The following is a 25652-nucleotide window of genomic DNA, read 5'->3' as shown; positions in this document are numbered from 1 at the left end:
AGCTTATATAAACTGTCCCTGAAAAAGACCTGATGATGGGTAAAGACTTTAGATCCACTGTTTGAAAGATGCTCAAAAATTAAAGGAAGTTGTGAACAAAGTCAAGAAAATGATGCATGAATACAAGGAAATATCATAAAGAAATAGAAAACATGAAAACAAAAGTAAATTTTGGAGCTGAAAAGTACAATAACTAAAATGGAAAATTCACTACAGGGATTGAAAGGCAGAGTTGGACTGGTAGAAGAATATATCAGTAGATTTGAAGACAAGACAGTGGAAATTATCAACTTTGAGGAAAACAAAGAAAAAAATGATTGAAGAAAACTGAACAGAATCTAAGAAACCTGTATGACACCATTTAGTAGACCAACACATGCACTGTAAAAATCTCAGAAAAAGAAGTGAGAAAGAGGCAGAGAATATTTTAAGAAATAATGATGGAAGCCTTCCTAAAGACAAAAATATAAACATACAAGAAATTTAGTAAGTGCCAAGAAATATGAAATCAAAAGTAACCACACTGAGACTCATTACAATCAAACTTTTGAAAGACAAAGACAAAGAGAGGTTCTTAAAAGCAGCAAGAGTGAAGCAACTCATCACATACAGGGGAGGGTCCCAAATAATATTATCAGATGGTATCTAATCAGAAATTTGGAGGACAGAAGGCAATGGCCAATGTATTCAAAGTGCAAAAAGAAAAACAAAATGTCAACCAAGATTCTAATATCTGGCAGAAGTGCCTCTCAAAAGTGAGGGAGAAATTAAGATATTACCACATAAATAAGGCAAAAAGAGTTTGTTACAATTAGACATGCTCTACAAGAAACGCTAAAGGGAGTCTTGTAATTTGAAATGAAAAGTCACAGACAGTAACCTTAATCTGTATGAGGGAATAAAGACCTCAGTAAATACAAGTACATGAGCAATGAAGAATATTCATATTATTATAAAATGATTTGTGACTCCAATTTTCATTTCCGATATGATTTAGGAGGCTAACATGTTTAAGAGACTAATGCATTTAAAAGGATTATTAGCTTACATTTTTGTACATACGATTTATAATTATGTAACTTTGTGACATCAAAAATTGAAAGAGGTAGGGATTGAGCTATAAAGAAGCAGCGTTTCTGTATGTTATTAAAGATAAACGGGTATTAATCCAGATTATAGTGTTATAAATTTAGGATTTTCAATATAGTCCGCATGGTAACCATAAGGAAGATAAAGAACACATACAAAGATAAATGAGAAAGTAATTTAAATGTTTTACTTCAAGAAATCAAATAAACATTAAAGAAGACAGTAATGCAGGAAAAAAGTGACAAATAACAATAAGACATATGGACTACAAATAACAAAATGACAGAAGCTCTTCCTTATCAATAATTACTTCAAAAACAAATCAATTAAACTCTCCTTTCACAAGGCATTGATTAGCAGATGAATAAAAACATCTAATCAAAAAATCAAATCTGTCTAGAAGGACTCACTTTAGATCCAAAGACACAAATAAGTTGAAAGTGATAAGATAGGAAAAGATATTTCATGCAAATAATGACCAAAGGGAACAGGTATTGTTATAGTAATATCAGACAAAATATAATTTACATCAGAAAGGTAACAAAGGAAAGGGATGACAGTGTATATTAATGAAAGTTTGAATACTGTAAGAAGATGTAAAAATCATAAACATATGCATCTAATAAACCACAATAAAAATATATGAAACAAAAATTGACAGAATTGGAGGAATAAATAGTTTGACAATAAAGATGAAAAATTCAATATGCCCTCTCAATAATAGACAGAACAATCAGTAAGAATATAATTAAGAAAAGGGACTACTCAAACAATTCAATAAAATATCTAGCTCTAACAGACATATATAGAACACTCAACCTAACAATGACAGAATACACATTCTTCTCAAGTGCACATGGAATATTTACAAGAACAGATCTTATACTAGGCCACAAAAAGAGACTCAAATTTATTAAATTTACTAAACTTATTAAATTTCTATTAATAAATTTAAAAAGATGGAAATTGTACCAACCAACTTCTCAGAACAAAAAGGTATGAAACTAGAAATAAATTATGCAAAGGAAATGAAAAAGCCCACAAATGCTTGGAGGCTTAACAACATGCTCCTAAATAACCAATGGATCAATGACTAAATAAAAACAGAGATCAAGCAATATATGTAGACACTAATTCAACACTGCAAAATCTGTGGGATGCAGCAAAGGCCATGCTAAGAGGGAAGTCTATTGCAATACAGGCCTACCTCAGGTAAGAAGAAAAATCCCATATGAACAGTGTAAACTCACAAATAATGAAACTAGAAAAAGAAGAACAAATGAGGCCCAAAGTGAGTAGAAGGAGGGATATAATAAAGATCAGAGCAGAAATAAATAAAATCAAAAAGAATAAAACAGTAGAAAGAATCAATGAAAGCAGAAGCTGGTTCTTTGAGAAAATAAACAAAATAGATAAAACCCTAACCAGACTTATCAAGAAAAAAAGAGAGTCTACACACATAAACAGAATCAGAAATAAGACAGGAAACTTCACTATGGACATTACAGCAATACTAATTATGAGAGAATACTGTGAAAAAATATATGCTAACAAACTGGAAAACCTAGAAGAAATGGACAACTTTCTAGAAAAGTACAACCTTCCAAGGTTGACCAAGGAAGAAACAGAAAATATGAATATACCAATATACCAGCAACGAAATTGAATTGGAAATCAAAAACAATCTAAGAATAAAACCCCTTGACCAGATGGTTTCACTGCCGAATTTTATCAAATATTTAATAAAGAATGAATACCCATTCTCCTTAAAGTTTTCCAAAAAGTAGAAGAGGAGGGAATACATCCAAATTCATTCTATGAGGACAGCATCACTCTAATACAAAACCAGGAAAGACACCACAAAAAAAAATTACAGACCAATATCCCTATGAACATAGATGCAAAAATACTTAACAAAATATTAGCAAACTAAATTCAAAAATATGTCAAAAAGATTATCCATCATGACCAAGTAGGATTTATTCCAGGGATGCAAGTATGACACAGCACTCGAAAATCCATCAACATTATCTACCACACCAACAAAAAGAAGGGTAAAAACCACATGATCATCTCCATAGATGCTGAAAAAGCATTTGACAAAATCCATTCATGATAAAACTCTCAACAAAATGGATATGGAGGGCAAGTTCCTCAACATAATAAATGCCATATATAACAAACCCACAGGCAACATATTTAAAAGTGAGAAGCTGAAAGCTTTTCCTTTAAGATCGGGAACAAGACAAGGATGCCCACTCTCCCCACATCTATTCAACATAGTTCTGGAGGTCCTAGCCAAGGCAATCAGACAACACAAAGAAATAAAGGCATCCAGATTGGTAGGGAAGAAGTTAAACAGTCCCTTTTTGAAAATAACATGATATCGTACACAAAATACCCTAACGAATCCACTCCAAAAATACTAGATCTAATATCTGAATTCAGCAAAGTTGCAGGATACAAAATAATACACAGAAATCTGTTGCATTCCTATACACTAATGAAGAACTAGCAGAAAGAGAAATCAGGAAAACAATTCCATTCACAATTGCATCAAAAAGAATAAAATACCTGGGAATAAATCTAACTAAGGAAGTGAAAGAACTATACTCTGAAAACTACAAGACACTCAAGAGGGAAATTAAAGAAGATACCAATAAATGGAAACACATCCTGTGCTCATAGATAGTAAGAATTAATATTGTCAAAATGGCCATCTGGACTAAAGCAATCTACAGATTCAATGCAATCCCTATGAAAATACCAACAGCATTCTTCAATGAACTAGAGCATATAGTTCTAAATTCATATGGAACCAAAAAAGACCCTGAATAGCCAAAGCAATCCTGAGAAGGAAGAATAAAGTGGAGGGGGGCATGGGGGTTATGCTCCCTGACTTCAAGCTCTACTACAAAGCCACAGTAATCAAGATAATATGGTACTGACACAAGAACAGACCCATAGACCAATGGAACAGACTAGAGAGCCCAGATATAAAGCCAAGCATATATAGTCAATTAGTAAATGATAAAGGAGCCATGGACATACAATGGGGAAAGATAGCATCTTCAACAACTGGTGTTGGCAAAATTGGACAGCTACATGAAGAGAATGAAACTAGATTATTGTCTAACCCCATACGCAAAATTAAACTTGAAATGGATCAAACACCTTAATGTAAGTCATGAAACCATAAAACTCTTAGAAGAAAACATAGACAAAAATCTCTTGAATATAAACATGAGCAACTTTTTCCTGAACACATTTCTTAGGCAGGTGACACAAAATAAAAATAAACAAATGGGAGGAGAAGACAAGATGGCAGCATGAGTAGATCAGTGGAAATCTCCTCCTAAAACCATATATATTTTTGAAAATACAACAAATACAACTATTCGTAAAAGAGAGAGCAGAAGATACAGTACAACAGCCAAGCTACATCTACACCTGTGAGAACCCAGCGCCTCATGAAGGGGAGCAAGATACAAGCCGCGGCCCAGTGGGACCCAAGCGCCCCTCCCCCCAGCTCCCCAGCAGGAGGAGAGGAGTCGAAGTGGGGAGGGAGAGGGATCCCAGGACTGCTAAATACCCACCACTAGTCATCCACACTGGGAGCGCAGACACACAGTGTGTGGTGTGCTGGATATTAAGGAAACAGAACAGTAAAACCTGCAAGCAGGTTCCCACAGCCAGTGCCCCTGGGACAAAAGAAAAGTGAATGCTTTTTGAAAGTCTTAAAGGGACAGGAGCCTCACAGCTGGACAGAAGCTTCCCGGCACACTCAGCCCAGCAGCTGGGAATCCCGGGGAACTCCAGGCGCCCTAACCTCCTGGGTGGCAGCACAGCTCTGAGACATCTCATGGTGATGAGCAGCTTCCTGCCTGCTCCCCCTCTGGTGCTGCCCTGCCATAGCAGAGCAGCAACCTGAGACCAGCCATGCCCACAGCAGCCATGCAGAGCCTCCTCAGCAGCTGCCTGGGCCAGATTCAGAGGCCCCGTTGCCACGCAGCTGCCCAGCACAAGCTGCTAGGGGTCACCATTCTCACTAGAAGGAAGGCAACCAGCAAGCACGAAGGGACTTTGTTCTCCCAGCTGACACAAGTACCAACTACCTACAACTACCTCTATCGCCATGAAAAGGCAAAAAAATTTGATGCAGTCAAGAATAACCCAGACATCCCCTGAGAGGGAACCTGGGGAGATAGATTTAACCAATCATCTTGAAAAACAATTCAAAATAAAGGTCATAACTATGCTGATGGAGCTGCAGAGAAAAATGCAAGAGCTAATGGATAAAGTTGGGAGGGAGAATACAGAAATTAAACAATCTCTGGAAGGACTTAAAAGCAGAACAGACAAGGTGCAAGAGGCCATTAATGGAATGGAAATCATAGAATAGGAATGCAGAGAAGCTGAGGCAGAGAAGAGATAAAAGGATCTCCAGGAATGAAGGAATATTAAGAGAACTGTGTAACCAATCCAAACAGAACAATTTCCACATCATAGTGGTACCAGAAGAAGAAGAAGAGAGAAAAAGGGGTAGAAAGTGTATTTGAAGAAATAATTGCTGAAAACTTCCCCAAACTGGTGGAGGAAATAGTCGCTCAGACCAGGGAAGCACACAGAACTCCCAACAGAACGGACTCAAGGAGGACAACACCAAGACACGCAATAATTAAAATGGCAAAGATCAAGGACAAGGACAGACTATTAAAGGCAGCCAGAGAGAGAAAAAAGGTCACCTATAAAGGAAAATCCATCAGGCTATCATCAGACTTCTCAACAGAAACCTTACAGGCCAGAAGAGAATGGCATGATATATTTAATGCAATAAAACAAAAGGGCCTTGAACCAAGGATACTCTGTCCAGCACGATTATCATTTAAATAGAAAGGGGGGATTAAACAATTCCCAGACAAGCAAAAGTTGAGGTAATTTGCCTCCCACGAACCACCTCTACAGGGTATTTTAGAGGGACTCCTCTAGATGGGAGCACTCCTAAGGCTAAATAGATGTCACCAGAAAAAATAAAATCACAGCAAAGAAAACAGACTAATCAAATACTAACTAAAGGCAAAAAATAAAATCAACTACCCACAAAAGCAGTCAAAGGAAACACAAAAGAGCACAAATCAAAACACCTAACATATAAAGAATGAAGGAGGAGGAATAAGAAGGGAGAGAAATAAAGAATCATCAGATTGTGTTTATAATAGCTCAATAAGTGAGTTAAGTTAGATGGTAAGATAGTAAAGAAGCTAACCTTGAACATTTGATAACCACGAATCTAAAGCCTGCAATGGAAATAAGCACATGTCTTTCAATAATCACTCTAAATGTAAATGGACTGAATGCAATGATCAAAAGACAAAGAGTAATAGAATGGATAAAAAAGCAAGACCCATCTATATGCTGCTTACAAGAGACTCACCTCAAAGCCAAAGACATGCACAGACTAAAAGTCAAGGGATGGAAAAAGATATTTCATGCAAAAAAACAAGGAGAAAAAAAAGCAGGTGTTGCAGTACTAGTATCAGACAAAATAGACTGCAAAACAAAGAAAGTCACAAAAGATAAAGAAGGATATTACATAATGATAAAGGGGTCAGTCCAACAAGAGGATATAACTATTCTAGATATCTGTGCACCCAACACAGGAGCACTGACATATGTGAAACAAATACTAACAGAATTAAAGGAAGAAATAGAATGCAATGCATTCATTTTAGGAGACTTCAACACACTACTCACTCCAAAGGACAGATCCACCAGACAGAAAATAAGTAAGGACACAGAGGCACTGAACAACACACTAGAACAGATGGACCTAATAGACATCTATAGAACTCTACAACCAAAAGCAAGAAGATACACATTCTTCTCAAGTACACATGGAATATTCTCCAGAATGGACCACATACTAGGCCACTAAAAGAGCCTCAGTAAATTCAAAGAGATTGAAATCCTACCAACCAACTTCTCACACCACAAAGGTATATAACTAGAAACAAATTGTACAAAGAAAGCAAAAAGGCTCACAAACACATGTAGGCTTAACAACATGCTCCTAAGTAATCAATGGATCAACGACCAAATTAAAATAGACATCAAGCAGTATAAGGAAACAAATGATAACAACAACACAAAGCCCCAAGTTCTGTGGGACGCAGCGAAAACAGTTCTAAGAGGAAAGTACATAGCAATCCAGGCATATTTAAAGAAGGAAGATCCCAAACAAATAGTCTTATGTCACAATTATCGAAATTGAAAACAGAAGAACAAATAAGGCCTAAAGTCAGCAGAAGGAGGGATATAATAAAGATCAGAGAAGATATAAATAAAATTGAGAAAAATAAAACAGTAGAAAAAAATCAATGAAGCCAAGAGCTGATTCTTTGAGGAAATAAACAAAATATATAAGCCTCTAGTCAGACTTATTAAGAGAAAAAAAGAATCAACACACATCAACAGAATCAGAAATGAGAAAGGAAAAATCATGACGGACCCCACAGAAATAAAAAGAATTATTGGATACTACTATGAAAACCTATATGCTACTAAGCTGGAAAACCTAGAAGAAATTGACAACTTCCTAGAAAAATACAACCTTCCAAGACTGACCAAGGAAGAAACAGAAAATCTAAACAGACCAATTACCAGCAAAGAAATTGAAGCGGTAATCAAAAACTACCAAGAGCAAAACCCCTGGTCCAGATGGATTTACCATGGAATTTTATCAGACATACAGAGAAGACATAATGCCCATTCTCCTTAAGGTTTTCCTAAACATAGAAGAGGAGGGAATACACCCAAACTCATTCTATGAGGCCAGCATCACTCTAATACCAAAACCAGGAAAGAAACCACAAAAAAAGAAAATTACAGACCAATATCCCTGACGAACATAGATGCAAAAATACTCAACAAAATATGAGTAAACCAAATTCAAAAATACATCAAGAGGATCATACACCATGACCAAGTGGGATTCATTTCCAGGATGCAAGGATGGTACAACGTTCGAAAATCCATCGACATCATCCACCACTTCAATAAAAAGGACAAAAACCACATAATCATCTCCGTAGATGCTGAAAAAGCATTAGACAAAATTCAACATCCATTCATGATACAAACTCTCAAAAAAATGGTATAGAGGGCAAGTACCTCAACATAATGAAGGCCATATATGATAAACCCACAGCTAACATACTGAACAGCGAGCTGAAAGCTTTTCCTCTGAGCAAGGGAACAAGACAGGGATGCCCACTCTCCCCACTTTTGTTCATCGTGGTACTGGAGGTCCTAGCCATGGCAATCAGACAAAACAAAGAAATAAAGGACATCAAAATTGGTAAGGAAGAAGCCAAACTGTTAGTATTTGCAGATGACATGATATTGTACATAAAAAACCCTAAAGACTCCACTCCAAAATTACTAGAGCTAATATCTAAATTCAGCAAAGTTGCAGGATGCAAAAATAATACACAGAACTCTGTGGCTTACCTATACACTAACAATGAACTAACAGAAAGAGAAATCATGAAAATAATTCCATTCACAATTGCATAAAAAAAAAATACCTAGGAATAAACCTAACCAAGGAAGTGAAAGACCTATATCCTGAAAACTACAAGATACTCTTAAGAGAAATTAAAGAGGACACCGACAAAAGGAAACTCATTCCATGCTCTTGGGTAGAAAGAATTAATATCGTCAAAATGGCCATCCTGCCCAAAGCAATCTACAGATTCGATGCAATCCCTATCAAAATACCAACAGCATTCTTCAATGAACTGGAACAAATAGTTCAAAAATTCATATGGAACCCCCAAAGACCCAAAAGAGCCAAAGCAATCCTGAGAAGGAAGAATAAAGTGGAGGGGGTGATCTCGCTCCCCAACTTCAAGCTCTACTACTAAGCCACAGCAATCAAGACAATTTGGTACTGGCACGAGAACAGATCCACAGTCCAGTGGAGCTGAATAGAGACTCCAGATATTAACCCAAACATATATGGTCAATTAATATACGATAAAGGAGCTATTGACATACAATTGGGAAATGACAGCCTCTTCAACAGTTGGTGTTGGCAACACTGGATAGCTACATGTAACAGAATTAAACTGGATCATTGTCTAACCCCATATACAAAAGTAAATTCGCAATGGATCAAAGACCTGAATGTAAGGCATGAAACCATAAAACTCTTAGAAAAAAACATAGGCAAAATTATCTTGGACATAAACATGAGCGACTTCTTCACGAACATATCTCCCCGGGCAAGGGAAACAAAAGCAAAAATGAACAAGTGGGACTATATCAAGCTGAAAAGCTTCTGTACAGCAAATGATACCATCAATAGAACAGAAAGGCATCCTACAGTATGAGAGAATATATTCATAAATGACAGATCCAATAAAGGGTTGACATCCAAAATATATAAAGAGCTCATGCACCTCAACAAACAAAAAGCAAATAACCCAATTAAAAAATGGGCAGAGGAGCTGAACAGACAGTTCTCCAAAGAAGAAATTCAGACGGCCAACAGGCACATGAAAAGATGCTCCACATCAATTGTCATCAGAGAAATGCAAATCAAAAGCACAATGAGATATCACCTCACCCAGTAAGGATCGCCACCATCCAAAAGACAAACAACAACAAGTGTTGGCAAGGTTGTGGAGAAAGGGGAACCCTCCTACACTGCTGGTGGGAATGGAAATTAGTTCAACCATTGTGGAAAGCAGTATGGACGTTCCTCAAAAAGCTCTAAATAGAAATACCATTTGACCCAGGAATTCCACTTCTAGGAATTTACCCTAAGAATGCAGCAGCCCAGTTTGAAAAAGGCAGATGCACCCCTATGTTTATCGCAGCATTATTTACAATAGCCAAGAAATGGAAGCAACCTAAGTGTCCATCAGTAGATGAATGGATAAAGAAGATGTGGTACATATACACAGTGGAATATTATTCAGCCATAAGAAGAAAACAAATCCTACCATTTGCAGCAACATGGATGGAGCTAGAGGGTATTATGCTCAGTGAAATAAGCCAGGTGGAGAAAGACAAATACCAAATGATTTCACTCATATGTGGAGTATAAGAACAAAGCAAAAATTGAAGTAACAAAACAGCAGCAGTCTCACAGAACCCAAGAATGAACTAACAGTTACCAAGGGGAAATGGGCTGGAGAGTATGCGTGGGAATGGAGGCATATGGGTAATAAGGGGAATTATGATTAGCACACATAATGTAGTGGGTGGGGCACAGGAAACACAGTATAGCACAGAGAACACAAGTACTGATTCTATAGCATCTTACTATGCTGAAGAGCAGTGACTGTAATGGGGTATGTTTTGGGGCCTTGATAATGTGGAGAATCTTGTAACCACAAGTGTTGCTCTTGGAATTGTATATTAATGACAACAAAATTTAAAAAATGGAAGATAACTAAAAAAAAAAAAAAAAGACACTATCAACAGAGTACAGAGGCAATGAACAGAATAGGAGAAAATACTTTAAATCATACATCTCATAAGGGATTAATATCTAAAGAACTCTTAAAATTCAACACCAAAAGAAAACAAACAACCTGATTCAAAAATGAGGAAAGGACTTGTATAGACATTTCACCAAAGAAGACAGATAGCCAAGAAACACATGAAAAGGTTCTCAGTATCATTCATCATTAGGAAATGCAAATTGAAATTACAATTCAACACAGTACTGGAGGGCCTAGTCATAGCAATCAGACAACCCAAAGAAATAAAAGGCATCCAGATTGGCAAGGAAGAAGTCAAACTGTCATTGTTTGCAGATGACATTATATTGTACACAACAAACCCTAAAGAATCCATTCCAGAACTACTAGAAATAATATCTGAATTCAGCAAAGTTGCAGGAGAAACTTTGAATGAAATACCGCCTAACACAATTTAGGATGGCTGCTATCAACTGCCCTCTTCAAAAAGATCAGAAATTAAGTGTTGGTGCGGGTGTGAGAATTTGGAACCATTGTTACTATTGATAGGAATGTAAAATAGTACAGTTACTCTGGAAAATAGAATGGGTGCACCTCAAAAAATTAAAACTAGAATTACCATATAATCCAGAATTTCTACTTCTGGGTATATGCCCCCAAACAATTGAAAACAAGGTCTTTAACATATATTTATAATTCCATGTTGTTAGCTGCATCATTCATAATAACTAAAATGTGGAAGTAACCAAAGTGTTCATTGACAAATGAAAGGATAAACAAATGTGGTATATACATACAATACAATATCATTCAGCCTTAAAAAGGCAGGAAGTTCTGACTTATGAAACAGTAGGGATCAACTTTGAAGATGTCATGCTATGTGAAATAAACCAGTCACAAGGAGATAAAAATCATGCAATTTCACTTATATGATTTTCTTAGGGTAGTCAAAGTCATAGGGACAGAAAGTAGAACGATGCTTTGTAGGACCTAGAGGCAAGGAGTAAATGGGAATTTACTGCTAAATAGGAATGGAATTTTAATTTTATACAATAAAAAGAATTCTAAACAAAAGGTGGTAGTAGAAAGTACAGTATCGTGAATGCATTTAGTACCACTGAACTGTGTACTTGAAAATGGTTAAGATGGTAAATTTTATGCAATGTGTATTTTATGACAGCAAGAAATAAATTGGAAAAAAAAGACAAAGCTAGGCAATGAATGGAGAAGCATTTTCTCAAATAACTCAAAATAAAAAATGTAAATGAACATAAGTTTCAGGCACACATCAAAAACGCCAAAAGCAAGCAAACAAACAACCTAAAAAAAGAAGTTTAAACATACAATAATTTAGGGAAGACTTTACTGCAAAACGTCCTTGCTGAATTTACTAGACTATAAATACCATTCAGCTAAGAGATGAATGGGAAATCTTTGATAAACCTACTTGTAGGAGTTTATTCTAAAGGTTCACCTGTGATGATATAAAAAATACATATAAACAAAGTTACTCATAGCAGTATTGCTAACAACTGTGAGACCATGTAAATTTTCAAGAATTGAAGTTTGGTTCAATTAACTGTAATAACACACAAAATGGATTGCTATACTCTGTAAAAGGAAAAGAGGAGACAAAGGAGAGGAAATAAGAATTTGATCTGTATGAACAAATAAGGAATCATTTCTAGAAATTATCAAATATAAATGAGTATATATAGTGGTTTACCCTTTGTGTAAGGAAGCAGGGAAAATAAACTAATCAAATTTGTTATGGCAAGGGGTGAGTGGGAATAGGATGAAAAAGCTGGGCATTGGGAGTCACTCTATGAGTATCCTTTTTTTGTGGTTTTGACATTGGAGCCATTTTTATACTTTATATTTTCAGAAAAACAAAATAACATCAGCAAGAATCAGGGAAACCCTAATATGGAATACACACATGAGCCAATGAACACATTTGAAAAGACTAGCCTAATCCTACAAAGGGGAGAGGTAAGACTGGTCTAATTCTCTTTTGAATGCAGTACTTTGATAACGTAACTCGAGAATGCAAAAACAGTAAATTCACTTTAAACTCTAGTTAGTAGGTGTGTTTTTGTGCTGGTATAGATGAACAGTTATGAAAAGACTTTTGATATATTCTGGGGCTGAGCAAGTGAGTGAACATGCAAGCCACATGATGGGAATGGAGAAGACCGGAGTGAATTCAGCGGTGACCAGTTGGAGACAGAGGCATAAGTGTTACTTGTGGTTTTCATCTCTAAGGAGTAGATATATAACAGATGATAGTCAGATGACTAGATGGACGATAGATGTTAGACGGTAGACGATAGATAAAAATAGATGTCTATTGCTAAATACACAGCACTGTGAAAATAACAAAACAAAATCTTCACTTTGGGTTGTTTGCTTTAATCTGTTTTCTGCTTAGCTTCTTAACCTTTTACCTTGTACAACTTACAGAGTCAGCTCTTCTCTTTATCTTTTCTCTCAGAAATCACAGTCCTTCATGTTGGGATTGCTTGGTTGTCTTGAACTCTTACTGCTGCTCTCTTGAGAGTCCCCAAAGTCTGCCATCTCTTAAGTCATCCTCCATCTGATTTCTAGACCCCATGCCAACAACTGCAAAATATTCTGAAGGGAGACGTGTCACGCAGAATATTGGTCTACCTAAGTGGGCTTCCCTTTTCTCTAGGATCTTTCTCTTTAAAACCCTACCTGCTTTGTCATGTCTTTAATACCTTCTTTTGAATGATTTTTGTATATCATCTAACTTCAATGGTTGCTCTTGATGGAAGCATTGGTCTGTTACAAACTTTTCTACTATGGCTTGAAACAGAATCTAGAAGACAAAACTTGTTTCCACATTGATTTTAATTTAGTTATTATATTAGCAGTGTATGATAGTGTTTAAGTATATGTGCCCGTGAGCTAGATCTATGTGGGTCCAAATACTAGGTCCATCACTTACTATGTAACCTTGGACAGATGTTTTAAATATTCCTAGGTTGATTTTTTATCTATGACATGAACATAGGAATAGTGACTATATCATAGGAATTGGGTTGCATAACTGTAACAATGCACAGGATATTAAATATCAAGCACTTCTGTAGCTCCTATAGTATAAATAAAATTTTTATTATTATTGAGATCAGTGCAGCTGACATTGTTCTGCCTCTGTCATACACTGACCTCAGGTTAACTCAAAAAGGAACTAACCTGTGCTTCTAGGACCTTGAAATACTTAGATCCATGAGTACAAAAAGGAAATATAGATTCTTAAAGTGCCCATTTACAAAAGATTCATATGGTTTTATTTTGAATTGAATGCTATTCCACTTTTGAAACTACACATTGAATAATCAAGTTTTAAGTACTGTTTTTACATAGCACATGCTTTAAGAATTATAGAACTATGGATCTTTTATACAATATTATCGTCACAGGATAGCTCTTTGGTCATTCATGAACTACATTTAGGGAAGAACTTTGGGGAAAAGGGAACATTAAGAAATGTGTTTGGGAGGGCTCTGCCCCAAGCCTCATATTATTTCATAATTTTACTTGACTAGGATAACAAGAAATGTTAAATAAAATTAATTCAAAATGGCTTTAAGTAATCAAACCTGATAAATAGACCCATGCAGCCCTTTTTTTCTTATATGTTTTCTTGTGTGGTAGAATTTATAGAAAGTTGGAAGTGAGTGTAAAGAATTACCAAAGAGTTTATAAAAGAACATGTTTCTAACATGGCACATAAAATTAGTCTTTAATTAAAAGAAGTTAAAATATATGAAATTAAGTGTTTTCTCATTGTACCCAGGAAAAGAATAAGATTCTTCTAAATACATTGTGATTCTGCTCCTGAGAATTGTTGGGAGAAATAATTCTTCAGAAAGAAAATGCTATTTTACAAGATATCTACCAATTATTATAATAATAATAGAATAATATTTCCAATTGGAAATTTTATTAGAATATTGGAAATAGCAAGTTGGAAATAACTTCAACATGTAACATTAGTATGGACACTGGGTAAAAGAGTAACATGTCCATATTAGAACATTAGATAAAACATAAGCACTAATTGAAAGTCTATATAACTATATGTAAAATACTTATGTGAACAGAAACAGCATATAATATCATATTTATTCCATAATCAAAATACATAAAATTGTGTGTTCACTTTGATATGGACTGGTAAAAATTTAAATAAAAGCATAAGAATAATTATTACTATGGAATCTGGGAATTTCTAATTTTGTTCTGATTTCTGTTACTGGTATGCTATTGCTATGGATTCATAGTTTGAAACACAATAATCCTATGACTAAATGATGCGTATGGAATAAAAAAGGTAACTCTAGTAAAAATATCTTGTGGTTATAACTCATTATATTCTGACACTAGGAAGTCACCAGTACCAACGTCTTTCAAAGATAATAAACATTAAGTACTCTATGAAAGTAATTTTATACTTAAAGTTCTCATCTCATAATTTAAATATTAAAATCTAATCAAGGAAATAAGATTTGTTTAAGTTAAAGAACTTTAATTAATATATTCCTAAGGAATCAACTCTTGAACTACTAGAACAAGGAATAGGCCTTTATAATTTTCTATTAAATTATCTTAATGTCCTGCCTGAAGATTTTACCTATCACAGAATTGGAAGAATATCCACTGCATTTAAATACTAGTAGAGACAAATGATTTATTGTAAGCACCTTATTTTATTAGAAATTTGGTTATCATGAATTTCAAACCATGTTCTGATATATATAGTGATGTACTGTTCATTTTTCACCATGATATGAAAGGCCTATGGAAAACCATTATTCTCATCCTCAGAAATCAAGATTCACATAGGATTCATCTTCATTAACCATTTGAAAAGAGGACTAAATGCAAAGCACACGCTCTCTCATGCAAGGGTAAATCCAGTTTGTCAATCAGCTTGTAATAGCCTTGTGGAGTTGAGACAAAATAATCTAAAAAGCTAAAATCATTATGCTCAACTTCAGATCTTTAGTATAATTTGCTTAATGAAAATTTGTTGCCATTGTTTACTAGAAAAAAATTAAGGTAATTTAAATGCAGAATTCCTTACCTGATAAATGACTTGAATCCTCGCTATAAATAAATAAAACAACTGTTCAGAATCTTAGAGAATGAAAGGTTCCATAAGGACTGACAAATGTTTTAATAACACATGAATTTTTATGCCATTGGTGATATAACTGGAAATCAAAAAGTATATTAAATATGAACAACATATAGAAATATCATAGTTTATCATTTCAAATTTTTTTATTTCTGCATATCCAAACGAACATATGAAATTTGTGATTGAAAACATCTCATTCATTATTCAAACCTTATTTAAACCAACTCTGCACAAACCAAAGAAGAGGAATTTTCACCTCTTTCCAATACAGCGATAGAGAAATGATGACTAGAATCATTTATCACTTAGGTTGTTTTTCAGGAACAATGGACGTCAAAGGCAGGAGCTGATGTAACAAGTATCTCAAATTTTAAGAAACCCACTGACATGCATTTGACATTCTATTTTGCCCCCTCATTCTGTAATAAGACTACTTTTTTAGATACCTTCATTCCACAATTCCTCACATTTCAGGTGATCCTCAAGCCAGAACTGGTAGATTAAAAAAAGATAAAAAGACCACTGAATAGTCTCAAATATTGGGAAAACATGCAACAGCTTTAAACGGGTTGATGTCAGAATTGGGATTACTTCATTTACTAATTAGTTGAAAAAGGGGTTCAGACACCATAAAATAATCATTAACATAAAAAATTGCCTAAAGATTAGAATGAAGCAATGAAAGACAAAACAAATGAGAAAGAATATGAAGGAGAAAGGCAGCAAAAACAAAGTTTGCAATGGGTGTTTGGAAGGGAGAGAGCCATTTATTGCTCATGCCCATGACCATTGCCAGGTCAGATCCCGGCCTCTAAGGAAATCGCTGTGTTATGTGAAAAGGATGCTCACCAGCATGGTGAGGGAATCAGAGCAACAGAAATCAGAATCCTTCAGGTCCAGGACTTTACCATCTACCTCAGGCAGGTGATCGGCCATCAGAAACACTATAATGGAGACATTCAAAATATTCTTTAAGCAAAACCAATTTAAACTGTGTTTGTTTTATTTTGACAAGAAAAAGTTAATTGGATAGTTTACAAGTGTTTTCCTCAAACAACAGTTAATTAATGGATTTTCATGAAAGGAGGTTAAATCTTAACACACAAAAATCTCTTATCTAATGCTTATCTTAAGATCTTAAGATACCTGCCCCTCACAATGGAATCTGTATTTCCTGAAGTCTCGAAATCTTCTCCTAGCATAGGGCTCTTTGCATGTAGAAAATGCAGGAGAGGGAACAAAAAACAAACAACATTGTCTTCAGTCAATGAATTATTCAATTAATAAAAAAAGCTCTTATTTTATTTAATTGTTAAATTTCCTTCGGCCTCCATTCATTTGACATTTGCCTTAATTGTTAAAGTAGTATAAATTATTTCTCAAAGTAGAATTTTGCTCTCATCATTTGGAAGAACTTTCTCTCTACACCATAATTTAATGATTAGGTTAAAAGGCATGGCAGAAAATAAGAGTGATTATATTTATACTTGAGATCAATATAGATAAATTTCAATATATCTATCTTATTTAGAGCCCAAAAGTTTTAAAACTGTTTTTTGTTTTTTATGTTACAGGAACTCACATCTTGCATAGTTGTTATAAACTTTTTAGAGAAAGGTCAAAACCGATAAACAAATTTAAGAAAATATTTACTTCTCACAATACTATTTTTGAACAGTTTTACCAATGGATTTATGACTGTTAGGGAAAAATACCTATTCTTCCTCCTTATTTAAAAGGTGTATTAATTCAAAACTTCTAAGGTTTGCCAAAGACTCAGTTTGACTCTTCATTTTTTATTAACTTATCCTTTACCAAAATAGTCTATTTTGTAGCCAATAGAGATATATATTTTTAAAGATTGACTTTTCTTTTTCTAACATAATCGACTTTTAACTAATAACTAATCTCTAGAAATATTTATTAGTTAAAATATGACTCACCAAATGTCTTTCACCTTTATATCATATTAATAAACTAAAAAATATCCCAGAAGACATTTTATACTCAAGATATTTGAATTTCCAGGCCTGAACTCAGATAATATATACTTCTCTCATTGGCGCAGTGTTAACCATTTCCCTGCGTTTTCTCAAAGCTCAAGCTGCTATGAGAATTGTAACTTTGGTGCAATTTCCATAAATCAATTAACTATGGGTCGTTATCTGTCCTGAGGATGAACAGGGAAGTGGATGGAAACGGAGAGAAGAGAGACCCACACATAGAGGAAAGAGAAGCTGAGGCTAGCAGATCTGGGGGCCCAGAAGAATGGGGTCTCACCCCTAATGAGCAGAATTAGGCAGCTTTAATTCATGGCTTTTTTTTTTTTATCGCCCTGACCACAAAAGGGAAATACAGGACCCTGTTTAGGACGGGTTAGATGAGTCCTATGTGGTCAAAGGGAACAATACTGATGTGTTAGTTGCTCAGAAAGATGTTTTCACACTGTTTCTCATAGATGGTCCCTGGAGACAACTTTCTTTCTCTCTGTCTGTCTGTCTCTCTTTCTCTTTTTTTTAATTACCAAGCATGACATTCATGGTTATTTCTTCTTTCCGCCCAGTTGACCACAAAGGGTCCAGCTCCTCAGCCCCTCGTCGAGGAAGTGACAGAAGGCTCCCCGCGTTTACTGTCGCGGCTTCCCGGTGTAATCCGGTTAATCACGTGGCTAATGGGAGGACACCCCGGGTCCCCACACACTGTGCTCCACAATGAGGGCTCATTCATATTTAATACAATAGAGTGTTTAAGTCATTCCACGCTTTGTGGAGAAGATTGGCTTTCTTTGTGCGGCGTCTCCTGAGAGGCCCGGCTCCCCTCCTCCTCTTTCAGACGGGCATATGTTCCAGCCCCTGCCTGCTGCAGCTGGACAAGGAAAGAGCAGGCGCCTTTCTTTTTTCTTTTTTTTTTTAAACCGATGAATTGATTACTGCAGTGTGAAATGTGGGCTGAAATGCTCCCCTCTGCCCCGTGGATGCATATATTAGCCTTTTGGTATTCTAATAGTTCACAGCGAGACATCTTAAGAGGAAGCGGGCTCATGTTCCCCAAGTTTTCCATTGTGTGGACAACAATCTGTTGAGCACAAAAGAAAAATAAATAAATAAAAGCTGGTGAGACGCTGACCTTGTTCTCTGGATATCGTACTTGTACGGGGCTCCTTAAGCAGTACTCTGGAGGAAAGATGAAAGGGGTGGGCCTGGGTGGTACAAAAATAGTCCTCATCACAGAATTTTAAAACAACCGAGTTGAAGAGAGAATGTCATCAAAACCTAGTACATGGCCCTTGGATCTAATTATAGAGGGAGAAAAATGAGGTCTCAGCTCTAACAGGGTAGATAATAGATACACAGACTGTCACACTCCATTGGATAAACTGACATTTTTAAAAATAATGGAAATTAATGACTTTTGATTCCTTACAGATTTTAATGTTCTTAACTCTTAGACTTTTTTCCCCCAAATTTGATTCCAATTAAAAATCAACTGAAATACTACATTTACCATTTCAAATAGACAACCATCCTCCAGCCACCCTAATGGGAAAACTGAGACAGAAAAATAAGGCGTCACTCCGATTTACGTAGTAGGGTAGTTTAACCTCTGTTTGGATGATATAAGGGTGGACTTTCAAAAAAACAGAAAGTGCATTTCGACACTTTTACTTCCAAATATTCTGAGATTACCAAGATTTCAGAGTTCTAAGATCTTTCATAAACTGTTATGTATCTTAAATCTTCTGGCTACAAAATCTTCTATAGTGAATTTTTTATAAGAAGGGTCATGATATTTCTTTTTTAAAACAACAAACAAAAATTCTGAGTTAATGAACTTAGATTTGCAACTGCAATGGTTTTGATTCAACCAAATATTGCATTCTGCTGAAATGACAACATATAAAGGGATAATCATAACTATGTACATATAAATAAGCCCCACTCTCAGATTAATGAAAAATGGGGAAAGATGGGCTCTTGGACTGTACAATCAGAGATGATGACCTTCATTTTTAAAACAATACAGTGTTTCCCTGGTCGAGAATCATGTTGGTGTGATACAGTGCAGAGCAAGGGATAACACTGGCTGGTTGATCCCATTCCTTACAACCTAATTCAGTAATAGTACACCCTGCTGTGTTAGCAACAAAGGCAGTGGAAGCCATTTACGCAGCTTTATGTACACCTGGGCAGAGGACACTGGGCTCCCACCACAGGATTCATTTTTTTACTTGCTTGTGTTGGGAAACAAAAAGCTTAAAACATGAAAGAGTTCATTTAAATTGGTCATTAAAAGGATAATCTTTACAAACTAGCTAAAGTCACAAAAGAATTTCACAGATGCTTTGGCTGATCCTATAAACCGCATGTGAAAATTGTTTGTATTTTCTATTTATATAAGGCCCTGTTGCCTCTTATTGTCATCAAATGATGGGACGTTAAGTTGGATACAAAGTACAACTGCTTTTTTTATTCTTTAGTGCTCATACACAAAATTATTCTTAGTGGCAAAAAAAGAAGGCATTGCCTCTGTATTTCCTTATAATTTTATAGAAGTCATTGGGGAAAACAAATATTTGAAAACAAATGAAAGAAGTTAAAATGAAGGTGTGCTTCTAAGTGCAACTTATCAATCAATCAATCAATCAATCAATCAAGTTCAGGATAGAGATTAACCGAAAAGATTCTTCCACAAATGCTGGAAAAGGAAAACTGGAAAGAGGGAGTAAACTCTGTAGGAAGAAAAGTTGAAAGTCTTAAATTAATTTAACTTACATAGGAAACCAAAGTGAACCAAAACCTTAATTAAAGTTTACCCTCATGAGCCTCTCTCCCCGCCTGCCACCCCTTACCTCCCCAGCTGAGAGGTTCCTGTCTCCTTACCCCCCACTTCATTAAAGCCTTAACAATCCATTATCCATTTCCTAATCCTCCACAGCTCCTAGGAGTGAGGTTATTAGAGTCCTGGAAGGGTGGCTGTCATTGTGATGGGGGTGTGAATTGATCACTGAGATGACAACTGGTGACAAGTGTGGTTTATTAGACTGTTACTTTGCCTCTTAATTACAACTGATTAGCCTTCCTGTTAGAGGTGGAAAACAGAAGAGTTGGCTGTTTTTGTTCTTGTCATCAACTACATTACTTTATTGTTTTGATTTCCTTTTCAATGAGACTCTTTTTTCCCCTGCCAAGCCACTTAGATATTTCCCAAAGACTATAATAAATATCCTAATTTTCCAATTTTGGAAAATTATTTCAGGAAAATCTGTTTTTAGATTTTCTAGTCAGAAAATTTTCATTGAAATTGATCTCAAGAAAATCTAATTTTAACTGAGAAATTATTTTGCATGTCCCCAACTGAGATACTAATTTGGAATTACCTGTATACTTGTTTCTGTCAGTCTTATTTCAAAGGGGGCAAGTAAAGTTTTGTGAAAAACAATATATTATCTATACTTTGGTTGATTTTTATTAAAGAAGAGGGCCAACTGTGGCTTCCATATTCCTTCTTTTGCTTAAAAATGCTTTGAAGACTAATAGATTACCTACAAAGTAATTGCAATTTATCCTTTTATACCTAAGGTTAGCATGGGGACACACAGTGACTTAATCCCTGACTGTACAATTGGCAACATCAGTATTTTAAAATATTGATGTTTTTGTTTACAAAGAAATATCCATCCTAATTTTACTTGTTTTCATCTCTCTTTTGTCTCTCTCTTTTTTTATTTTGGTCTTTTCTCACTGCACTGACTGACTTGTAAAGCTTTGCTTGATGTGTGGTTTGGTTCACCCTCCTTCTGATCAGGTGTTAAATGAAACTATTTATTCAGCATACAACAAAGTGAAATTTTAGATTGCCATGACCAATTGAATTAGTTAAAACAGAGCAATACTAGATCCAAATTCTGGTTTAGCATCAGTTAAAAATTATGTTTTTGCTGCTAACTAAGTATCTTAAATTTCACTTACAGTGAATGTTAAAAATTTTATTTTTAAAAAATTAGTTATTTTAAACATGTAACTAAAGTTACAGTAGTCATATCAATAAAGACCTCAATACTGGAGATGATTTTTTGTTTTGAATCTAGAAATAGTATGTAAGAAATGGCTAGATTTCCCTTCCCTTTGTATTCTTTTATTCCTGTTTCAAGCTCAAATCAAAGAAATCAAAAAGAAGGATCATGACCTAAGAAAGAGCTGGCTTCCTGACCAAGATCAAGGAGGAAAGTTGGCCTTGTTATTCTTAGCACATCCAATGGACCCTTGAAATAGCAATATCTGTTTTGATTATAAACATTATAAAATGTTTATTCTGCATAGACCAAAATGGGCAGTGATAGCTGATAGATCTCAAGAAATGAAATTTTAAAATTCATGATAATTTTTTGTTAACTGTAATAATTTTTTACAACAAATTTTATGGAATAATAAGGTGCTAAAGTTAGATCTCTTGGAAATCAAGCCAATCCCTCAGAGGGAGAGAAGTTTTAAAATATTAATATAGATGCATATAGAGAGAGAATCACACAGATAATCAGTATTAGGGCTATATATGTTATTATAGTCTTTGAACTATATTTTACTATCATTTTATTAATTGTGACATTTAAAATTTTTTGAAACAGAGAAAACAGTTGTCTATAGCTAACAATCAAAAAATCATCAAATTTTAAATTTCATGCACAATTCAAAAATTTATAAATCAATTTTTTTAAGTGTTAAGCTAACTATAGTTCCAGTCAACGTAATTTAACTAATAATCATTGAGGCAATATAGAGGGGCAGTTAAAGTGGATTTTGGTGTCATAGTTTCTCATTTTAATGCTGACTCAACCACTTACTAACTTTTATGACAGTTATTGCATTAATATATATTGTCTGACTTATAAAATATAAATGCTTGTAGATATTATTCATATTGCTGGTATGAAGATAAAAATAAATACTATGTATAAGACATTTAGATGAGTGCTTAAAAACCTTCAGCCAATACCATTTTTTGATCATGAATAAATAAAGGCTTTCCTCCTGAGATAAGGAATGCCTTCCCCTGCCACTTCTATTCAACATTGTACTGGAGGTTTTAATCAGGGTAATTAGGGAGAGGAAAGGTAGACATAAAACTCTATTTGCATAGCACGTGATATCTTATATAAAAGATCCCAAGGAATCCATGTAAAAAATTTCTAGAACTAATAAATGAGTTCAGCAAGGTTGTAAGAAAGAAGATCTGTATCCAAAAATCATATTCACCTTAATATTCTAGCAATAGATAACAATTCCATTCACAATAGCATCAAAAATAAAGTAAAATAAGTAAAGTAAAATACTGAGAATTCAACCTAACAAGAACAGCAAGACTTGCATCCTAAAACCACAAATCACTGTGGAGAGAAATTAAATAAAAATGAAAAGGACCTAGTGTTCATGGATTTCAAATCATAATATTGTTTGTATTGCAGTACTCCCATAATTGCTCTACAGATTCAGTGCAACCCCTATCACCAATAGCTCTGCCAATTTTGCATTAATTGAAATAATCATTCTGAAATTCATATAGATATTCAAATTCATATCTCATACTCATACAGATAGGTAAAGCAATAAACTTTGATTCTCATCTCACAATATATAAAATGTTATTAAAATTAGTCATAGGTAAGAACTAAAACCATAAAGCTTCTAGAAGAAAACAGAACATTTTCATGATCTTGGATTAGACAAAATGTTATTAGACATGACACCAAAATGCAAGCCATAGGAAAAAATTTATTACTTGGATGTTACTAAAATTCAAATTATTTGTGTTTCAAGGTCAAAATTAAAAATAAATAAAAAACAAGCTACAGATTGGGAGAACATATTTACAAAGTATTTATATAAGGGACCTCTTTCCAGAATATACAAAAAAATCTCACAATTAACAAGAAGACAGAAAAATCCGATTTTAAAAATGGAAAAAGTGATTTTAATAAATATTTATCCAAAGAAGATAAAGACATGACTAATAAGCACATGAAGTTGCTAAATAGTAGTCGCTGGGGAAATGCAAACCAAAACAACAATGGGATGCCACCTCACACTCACTAGGTTGGCTGCAATCCCAAAGACAGATAGCTACAAGTGGTGACAAGGACATAGAAAAACTAGAACCTTCATATATTGCCAGTGTGGGAATGTAAAATGGTGCAAGCACTTTAGAAAACAGCTTGACTGTTTCTCAAATCATTAAATAAAGAATTAATTCATGATGAAGCAATTCTAGTCCTAGCTATTCACTTAAGAATGATTAAAAAATATATCCACACACAGAATTGCATATGAATGCTTATGGCAGCATTATTTATAATATAATAATAATATGATAAAAAGTGGAGAAAATTCAAATATTCATTAACAGATTAATGGGTAAACAAATTGGTCTACTCATACAATGGAATACTATTTGACAACAGAAAGAATGAAAATTTAAACCATGCTACAACTCTGGATTAGCCTTGAAAACATTACTTGAAAGAAGATAAAATTTAAAATTTAAAAGGGAGAAAACTTGTTCTCTTTTTTTTTCTTCTTCAAATTCCTTTCCAGGAGTATCCTGCAAACCTCCAGAAACCCCACTTAGCAACATGGGGTCCAGGTGAAGGAGACTTCTAGAATCTTTTGTCAGGTGACATTTTGATAGCGCTCTATGATTTTCTCTTTTGATTTTACATCCACCAAGTAATTTACTGCTTAGATCTATTACAATAAGAGCTTGTACTTAAGCAAACATTATATATTAGTCTGCTAGTCTAGTCTCTTTCTCATTTTAAACTAATAAATTGGAATCTTGGGTTATATTTATGTCTTTTATGACTCCAGTTAGTATAAATCTGGCCACTTGTGCCATTGAAAAAAATATACATCTCTAATTCTGTGCATAGGTATTTAGGTTCCAGACTTGGATGAATTCACAAAAGTGTCTGCACTTTGTAGTGTCTGAGTGAAAATTCAATGTTCCCCATTTGCATTTCCCCACTGCTCTGCATTCTGTGCACTGGATGTCTTTGGAATCAAAACATTTTTTAAAAGGGTTGTTTTCAAATAATTTTAACATGATTTTCTTACAAAAAATAAAGTTTTTTTGATTGTTTCTGCTTTCCAAATTCTGCTTTATTCTTATTTGAGTATCTTCTTCACTTTTGTTTTGTACATCTTTGTCCTTTTGATTTATGGAATAGAAAAAAGGATGCTGAACTGAGAACTGAGTAACTTAGCTCTCTTTGTTATTGCTAAGAAAATAACTTGACTGTAACACAATTATTATGGATCTTAGTCTTTTTATAATTAAAATGAGAATTAGTGATTCCCCAAACTGGCAATGCATTAGATTTTCCAGGAGAGCTTTAAGAACACAAAGATGGCTAGGTGACAGATGGATAGAAAGAGAAAGAGAGAGATATAGAATAGGAGATGATAGATAGATATACCTATCCTTATTTTTCAATCTATTACCTACAAATAATGTGCAATTGATAGATATAGATATACAGACATAGACCTAAAGATATATCTTACCATTACCCAGGCCCACAGAATAAATACTCTGGGAATAGGGTCCTGGGATCTGTATTTAAAAGAGCATCCCAGTTGCTTCTTATGCTTAGCCAAGTTTGAGAAGCTCTGAACTTGGTGATTTCTTAGATCCCTCTAGCTGTTAAATTTTGTTTTCCTGTTTTATTGGTTTTATTCAGCAACGATAAAGGAGCCAGCCTCTCACCGACTTCTTTTCCTTTTATCAGCCTGCGCCGCCGGATTCCTATCATCAGTATGGAATATAGAACAAATCACTAGGTGACCCTCGCATTTCAAATTCCAATTCCTCCTCTTTTGCTGATGTGGGGGCCCTTGGCTAAGCTT

The 25652-nt window shown here is 34.7% G+C and overlaps 1 long non-coding RNA gene across 1 annotated transcript in view; it reads right to left on the bottom strand.

Moving 5' to 3' along the window:
- Window positions 1–16896: 16896 nt before the first annotated feature.
- The window catches only part of LOC130681293 (uncharacterized), a 44626-nt gene continuing 35870 nt past the window's right edge, over window positions 16897–25652 (bottom strand). The window contains exon 4 of the long non-coding RNA XR_008994333.1: window positions 16897–18828. This is a non-coding gene — a long non-coding RNA (uncharacterized LOC130681293). The remainder of the gene's footprint in view (window positions 18829–25652) is intronic.

The sequence above is a fragment of the Manis pentadactyla genome, chromosome 16 (genome assembly GCF_030020395.1).
Source record: "Manis pentadactyla isolate mManPen7 chromosome 16, mManPen7.hap1, whole genome shotgun sequence".
In the NCBI taxonomy this organism is placed as follows: domain Eukaryota; kingdom Metazoa; phylum Chordata; class Mammalia; order Pholidota; family Manidae; genus Manis; species Manis pentadactyla.
The sequence above is the reverse complement of the archived record's forward strand: the minus strand, read 5'-3'. Positions and strand labels throughout refer to the sequence as shown.